This window comes from Odontesthes bonariensis, chromosome 2 (assembly GCF_027942865.1).
Source record: "Odontesthes bonariensis isolate fOdoBon6 chromosome 2, fOdoBon6.hap1, whole genome shotgun sequence".
NCBI lineage: Eukaryota > Metazoa > Chordata > Actinopteri > Atheriniformes > Atherinopsidae > Odontesthes > Odontesthes bonariensis.
In genome coordinates, this window is record NC_134507.1 from 32,678,031 (window position 1) to 32,685,990 (window position 7,960).

The 7,960-nt window shown below is 44.5% G+C and overlaps 1 pseudogene; it reads right to left on the reverse strand.

The window, feature by feature from the left end:
• Positions 1-2,176: 2,176 nt before the first annotated feature.
• Positions 2,177-3,114, reverse strand: LOC142387658 (zinc finger BED domain-containing protein 5-like; annotated as a pseudogene).
• Positions 3,115-7,960: the final 4,846 nt, after the last annotated feature.

Sequence of the window (7,960 nt, forward strand, 5' to 3'; positions counted from 1 at the left end):
ATATCAGCAAAGCATCTATGTATCTAAATTTCATCCGTTGTCCTCAGGCAGGTATCATAAAAACATACAGACAATACATCATGACAAAAAACTAAAAAACAAACAAACAGAAAATATCTGGAAGGATTCACATCAAAGTTAAGAGTCCGTACACAAAAGAGAAAAGACGCAGAGGTGACCCATGAGAGCAGCTCTGCCTGTTTTCAACCACTGTTTAAGGGTCTTTTTAAAGGTGGTTGAATTGTCCCAGTTTCTAACACGAGTTGGCAGTGTGTTCCAGCACTGTTCCTCTGATGGACTCCACCACTTGGCCAAACTTAGTCCTGCATCATTGCACATCAGTGTCCTCTAGTGCTCTGGTGTTTACTCTAGAGCAGGGGGTTTCAAATTCATTGAATGTGAGCCTCCCCTTGTAATAGGTAAAGATAACAAAGCCCCCCCCCAGGTCCCTACAGTAAATGCATCTTTCCTTTGTGTTCCTACAATGGTGTGTTTCAAAAACAACTGATAGCCCAATACATGTATTTTTTTTAATTGTATTTCTTTTAACAAAGTAGCCTACATTCATATAGAAAAGGCTTATTCATAAAATGTCCATCCAAATATTTCCATCTTAGAGGCTACTTTTAGCCTACTGAAACATCACGAACAGAGGGAACAGATGGCCTAAAATTGAACTGTCATTAGAACAATTTCATAAACGATCATTTTCAACAGCAGACTAAACAGACGCCAATGTCCAACTTAACTCATGTCAACAGGAGACGTCAACTGAAATAATAATAATAGGCCTAATAATAATAATAATAATAAAATGATGATAATAATAAAGATAGACGTCAACATATTCCAGATTCTGATTTACTTTTTAGGCTAATTATACACAATTTAAACCTGTTGCTATTTTAACAACCATCTTCTCAAGCGTTCTCAATGCGAACAATGCGGACGCGCCTTTGATGCGCACAGCTGTTCAATGCGGGGTTGTACAGAAGACAGAAACAGCCCCAAGTCATTCTGTACTTGTAGCCTTGACCGGTATTTATTTTTGATCAGGGTGAGAGCAGAAAACCCACATTCACACAGGTAAGTGGAGGTGAAGGGGATCAGGACTCTCATGGCTTTTGCGGACACATGGGGAAACTCGCTCTCGACACTCAACCAGAATCGCGTAATCGGCATTTCCACCAGTCTCTGTTTCAAGTCCACATTTGAGCTGAGCTCAACAATAGCCTCCTCTTGTATGCTCAGATCATCTCGGACTGTGGGTGGGAATGAGAAGGGGTTTCTGACCCACTGGTTTCCCAGTGGCTCCTCTCCGAAATACTGTCCGAACTGGTCCCGCGCCCGCCCGCTGCCGCATTGTGCACTCCCGCTCCCGCAAAAAGATAGGATTTTTAGTCCCGCTCCTGCCCGCACCTGTCATATTTTGTCCCGCTCTCGCTCGCAATTCCCGCATGATTCAGACATTCGCGTTACTTCTCACGGAAGTTCTTGTCATTGGCTTGAGGAAAGAAACATGATCTTAGCTGCGCACACCACTGTGGTGCACACGGTGCAGGAGCGCATTAGATGGCACAAGCAGCTGAGGCTTTACAGCAATAAGCCTACCCAACATACCTACCAAAATCTACCGGGAATAATACATTGTACATATGTTATATGCCACTCCTCACATTTCCATTCTTGGAAGTAAAAGTATATATTTTTAGTTAATATGATTTTAAACACAGCGTGGAGGAGCCCCGCCCTCTATTTTGAGTGGATTTGAGAATAAATAAATAAGCCTACAGCTCACGTTACATTGATTTAAATGCAAACAAGTGGAATGAAAACAATATGTGTTGTTAATTACCCTACATTTTCTAAACCCAGAATGTTGAAAATGTAACATCTAATCCAATTATTATTTAAGTAGCTTGCCCTGCCCCTCGTCCTTGTGCAATGCGCATCTCCTGAATAAAAGGAGAGATAGATTGCGCTTTTGAACTTCTTTTAGTTAGGCTTTATTTCTTCTCAGTTTCTCAGTTTCCTCTCACGTTTTTAGTTAGCGGGACTGCAGCTTATCACCGCTCCCGCACAAGGTACTCCCCCTCCCGCCCGCGCCCGCAATGAGCTTTCAAAATGTGTCCCGCGTCGCACTGCTTTGCGTTGGGTCCCGCGGGAGTGCAGGGCTCTAACGCAGCCTGCTCAGATGCGCGCTGATGACCTGTTTCACAGAGCTAAGCGGCAGCGCTGTCTTCTCCAGCGCATCCTCCAATGTTGGGAACATTTCAACAGAGCCCCTTCCAATACGGGCACACCACACATCCAGCTTCTTCCTGAAGCTGGACACTTGGTCGTGTGCCGTATACACATTGCACTCTTTGCCCTGGAGAGAAGTATTCAGGGTGTTGATCCGCTCGAAAATGTCAGACAGATATGCCAACAGTTCATGTCTTCCAGATGTTTTGCGAGAGGGGAGTTAATCTCGGTGAGGAAGAGGTAGACTTCTTCTCGCAACTCGCAGAGCCTGGTGAGCACTTTTCCCCGAGAGAGCCACCTCACCTCGGAATGCAGGAGCAGTTGCTTGAATTGAGCGCCCATTTCATCACACAGGATTTTAAACAGGTGTGCGTTTAAGGCTCGTGATTTAATTGTGTTCACAATTTTCACTGCATTATCCAGAACCGCACGCAATTCGTTGGGAATCGTTTTTGCTGCTAAAGCCTGGCGATGAATGATGCAGTGTTTCCAAACAGCGGCAGGGGCAACGGTCTGCACTTGTTTCACAAGACCGCTGTGACGGCCGGTCATGGCCCTTGCCCCATCCGTGCATATGCCACAATACCGACTCCACTCAAGGCCTTCGGCCTGGTAAAAATCATTCAGGGCCTTGAAAAGTTCATGTGCTGTTGTGCGGGCAGGAGGGGAACGCATAAACAAAAAATCTTCGCGCACACTTTGCTCTTCGATAAACCTGACGTACACCATCAATTGAGCGCAGTGTGCAACGTCAGTGGACTCATCCAGTTGAATGGCGTGGATGGAGCTTTTGCGAACACTGTTCACCACCTGCTCTTTGACATCGTAAGCCATGTCGGATATTCGTCGCTGGATGGTGTTGTCAGACATTGGGATCGTGTCAAGTTTAGCTGCAGCTGCTTCTCCCAGCATCACAGAACACATATCTATAGCTACAGGGAGCAGAAATGTTTCTCCATCAGTATGGGGCTTGCCTGCCTTCGCTATATGGAGAGCAGCTCGATAAGATGCCTCAGTTGCCTTAGCGTTAGTGGTGCCAAACGAACGCATTACTGCTTTTTGTGATCTCAATTCATCAAGTTTCCTCTCAAAAAACTCCAGTGGTTTGTCAACTAAAGTCGTGTGTTTCGTTGCTAAATGACGGCGCAGTTTGCATGGCCGCACACTGTCATTTGCCAATGTCTCTTTACACACTACACATTGCGGCAGAGGTGCGCTCTCAGAACCAGACCACAAACGTAAACCCTAATTTTAAATATTCGGGATCGTATTTCCTACGTTTTTTGGGGGGCTCCTCCCTTTCTGCTGACTTCTGTTGTGGTATCAGAAAACGATGCATTTTTCATTAGTCCTGCTTATTCACACACTGAGATGTTGACAGAAACCGTTATATTTCTTTGCACGTTTTCGCCGGCTCGCCGCGCCTCCCCTGCGACTCTTTGGCGCCCCCCAGGGGAGGCGAGCCTCACCTATTGAAAACCACTGCTTTAGAGGATTCTGTCTTTATGAAATCCTGTAATAGTGGAGGGGCTAATCCTTTGGAAACCTTAAAGATGAGACAGACATCCAAAAACAGCTGATAGCTATCAAAGTCCAAGATTTTGCACTCTGATGTATGTGACCATGTTGTATAACAGTAGGAAATACGAAGAAGTAGCACTGCATGCGTAGAAGTCTTCGCTGACTCCATAGTTAGGAAGGGTCTCGCATGTTTGAAATTTGATAAGTTCAATTTAATTGTATTTGTGACTTTTTTAACGTGTTGCTTAAAATGGAGGTTAGAATCAAAGATTACCCCGAGGTACTTAAAGTGTTGAACCACATCAAGTGTCTCTGCATCCACCATGACTGATGGTTGCTGTTCCTCTGTTGGCTGCCGGGAGTAAAACATACAGACTGTTTAACAGTTTTGGAGCCAATGGGACACTGGCACTGTGGCTCCTGAGAGAATTGCAGCAGCTTCTTGAATTGAATTGGCATGACAGTATAATGCAGTGTCGTCAGCATATGGTTGCATCTTTATATTTCTACAGACATGTGGTAAGTTATGGACATTTAGGCTGAATAAAACAGGACCCAAAATTGAGCCCTGGGTACTCCAGCCGAAGAAGTGAAGTATGAAGATGGCAAATCACCAATTTGAACTGCCTGTTTCCTGTGCGAGAGGTAAGATTTCATCCAGCAGAGGGCACTATTTGAAAAGTTGAAATAGGAGCAGAACCAGAGAGGGCAGGGACACGAATAAACATGTTGTTATTTACAATTTGTTATACAAGATATACATCACGTTACAAATTATGTAAAACTACATTAGGTACACCTGAGAAGAGCAGGAATAGCAGAGGCAGCTGTGAAAAATAAACTAAATTCAAAATAAAATCCAAAATAAAACTTAATTGCAGTGAGAAAGGTATGCGTGGGGTTACTACACTATTGTATTGAAACACTCGACACGGCAATTGCAACAGTCTCAGGATTAAACGACTATTGTTTGGATAGGAACCAAAGTTTACACGTCTGTTTCCGCAAACCCCGCGGATTGTCGGACCCCTACAATCTGTGTATTGTCATTGGTTTTCGCCGAACCACGTCATAGCTCATTACCATAATACTAGCTTGAGTTTAATCGCTGGAATCCGCTCTGGTTGCTCAGCTCTCTTCGCCCCTGGCGAATCCACTCTGGTCGCCCAGTTCGCTCACCTTCCATAGAGAAATAATGATTTCCGGCGCTCAGGTAGCGTAGGTCGCTCTTGGTGTACAGCATGTGGCCGCCGTGGCAACGCGTACAGTGCTGGGAAGGGGGCGGAGCCTAGTGGACCAGAAGGAGCGACTGTTTGTATTGCTGTTGTGTTGAGTGTAGTGAAAGTTCCGTCCAGAGCCTCCGTCGATGTATCTTGGTCGTTTGAGAATGTAGTGATGGGATACAAGCTGGGGTGAGGGGGACGGAGATGCGCTCGCCAGAGTCAAACAGCGCAATACAGAGGAACAGATTAAAAATCCACATGGTGTGAGATCGGCAGCAACGTAATCCAACGGTGGATGGTGAAGCCACAGAGCCAGCGCAGCGGAGGCAGAGGAGTGGGGCGTGCTGGTTGTAGCTTCGCTGGAAACGGGGGGCGGCGTTGGGGATTAGCAGCAGGCTAGCCGGTCGGCAGGTGGACACCGTCAGTGTTACAGGGAGGCGGCGTCCCCCGCACTGACAGCAATCCACGGGAGCAGACGGGCTCCCAGGAGAGCCGGCTGGCAACAGACCGGCCCACACCGGTGTGCTTTCGAGGGGCGCACCAGTACAGACTTATCCAGCCACAGGAGTCCCGTACAGGTGAGCCCTGTACCGGTGTAGCTAGCTGCTGGCTAACGAGTGGCGAGGCAGTGGCAGAAAACGGGTAGAGACCGTTGGCTACTGATTCGGTGTCGCAGAGTGCTGGGTCTCGCATTCTGGACCTTCTTAAGCAAGCCGATTCTAGCAGATGGGTTTAAAATCCAACGTTAAAACTAGACTTAAAATAAAAATAACGAATACAGCGGGGAGGCGCGGCAGCAGCTTGCCAGCGGTCCCTCCCACGTCTACCAATAAGTACATCATGATTAATGGTGTCAAAAGCACGCTTTAAATAAAGAAATACAGCAGCTACAAAGCCACCCTGATCCAACAAGCTCTATGTTTTCTAGGAAATAACAGGTAGCTGTCTCTGCTGAATGAAATTTCCTAAATCCAAACTGCATTGGATGAAGAGTGGCATGGCCATTATTTCAGTGTTCAGTCAGTTCTGTGGTAACCCATTTCTCCGCTACTTTGGAAATTCTAGGAAAAATACTTATGGGTCGATAGATTTTGTCAGCCTTAAAGACGGGGGTGACCCGAGCAATCTTCCATGTCGATGGTACCGTTCTTTGTTTTATGGATAGATTTACAAGATGTGCAACTGGGTCAGCAAGAGCCTGTTTATTGGTCTTTAAAAGGTCACTAGTAAGACCAAATGAATCTCTGGCCTTTTTAGAGATGAAATATGTGAGCATTTAAAGGGCTTCGTAAGTTCCTCAACTGAGCCAATGAAAAATCAATTGATAACTCACAGTAATCCCCAGATTGTCAGTTAGCTCATCATTTACCTGTAGATCACTAAGATGGGGAGATAACTCATTTAGATTGTTCCATATTAACTTTTAATTACCATTTTCCCCATTTATGGCCTCAATATAGAATCTGCTTTCACCTTACGGGTCATCCTTAAGACTTTATCTCTATTTTTCATTCATTTTATAATTTCAACCAATTGTTTCAACCTATTGTTCAACCAGAACAGATTATTTCTATGTTGCTTGGATTTACCTTTTTTTTTGTCGTTATTTTCCAGAATATTAGACGTTCTAGATTTTGGATTTCCTCATTCAGGAATTGTTTCTGGCTTTTGGGTATGAAGTAGAACTGGTGACCTCTGGTGGATGCCAGAGGTCACCAGTAGAATACTTGTAGAATCACAATTATCAAGAATCGTGACCAAAGCATATCGTACCACCCCAATTTATGTCAAATTGTACTCATCCATCAGCTGTTTAAGTTTTTTTTCCTGACTTGATGTCCCAGTTGATATTAAAATCAGCGAGTAGGATGATTTCCTTTTTCGAGTTGCAGTGATTTAAGATTGTCTGAAGATGATTATAAAACACATCCTTTGCTGAGGTGGATCCACACAAATCGCAGTAAAATACATTACAGAGCAGAGTGATGCATTTAGACCAATACACTCAGCGTTAACGTCTTTAGGCCACCTTATTAGTTCACGTTGAAACTTCTCTCTGCCATAGATTAATACTCCCCCACCTCGCCCTGCTTCTCTAGCCTTTCTAAATACATTATATCCTGGAATGCTGGTAGCTGCTGTAGATGATGATGAATGTGTCAACCAACTTTCAGATATTCCAAGTATATCAATATTAGAGTCACTTAATAAATGTTTCATTTGCTCAGTTTGTGTTTTTCCTGGTTAAAAACAGCAAAGTGTGTCCTGGTTTCATCTCCTCTCTCTTAGCTGCAGATCCAGATGTGCTCAGACTCAACATGTGCTGCAGGCTGAATGATCTGCTGGAATAAAATCAGTGGGCAGATTGTTGTGGTGGGACATTTTCTGGCTCTGTCTGCAGATTTGAGAGGTTCAGGAGCTAATCTTCATTATTGGGGGTCCTAGCAGCGAAGCTGCAGGAACCCATTGGATTAGGAGCTTTTCTTATTATTATTCCGCTACTTTCTTCTGCAATTGAAGTCTATGGCAGCCCCATGAACGCTATGGTAAAAAGTTGTGAAATTTGGCACACGTAATCAGCCAAGTGCCAAATTAAAACTCAAGAATTTTCATGGCCCAAGAGCTTACTGTCTAGCGCCACCAACACATCAAAGTTCAAAGTGCATTCAGCCTAATAACTTTGGACTACTTGGTCCAAATTAAAAAAATGAGGCATCGTTGGAATCCTTGGATCATGACGTGTCCAACGCACCCTATGACGTCAATTCCGCCATTTTGAATTTAATCAAAAAGCTTAAAAAAGCATTTCAGGCCACAGAGATTGTCCAATTTTCACGAAACTTGGCACATAGACTATTAAGACCAAGCCGCACAAAAGTTATCGTGTGGAATTTTTAATTAGGCTTCCGATTTTCCATAAAATCCAATCAAACTTGAGGTTGATGCCGCCAAACCGGAAGTGAGGCCATATC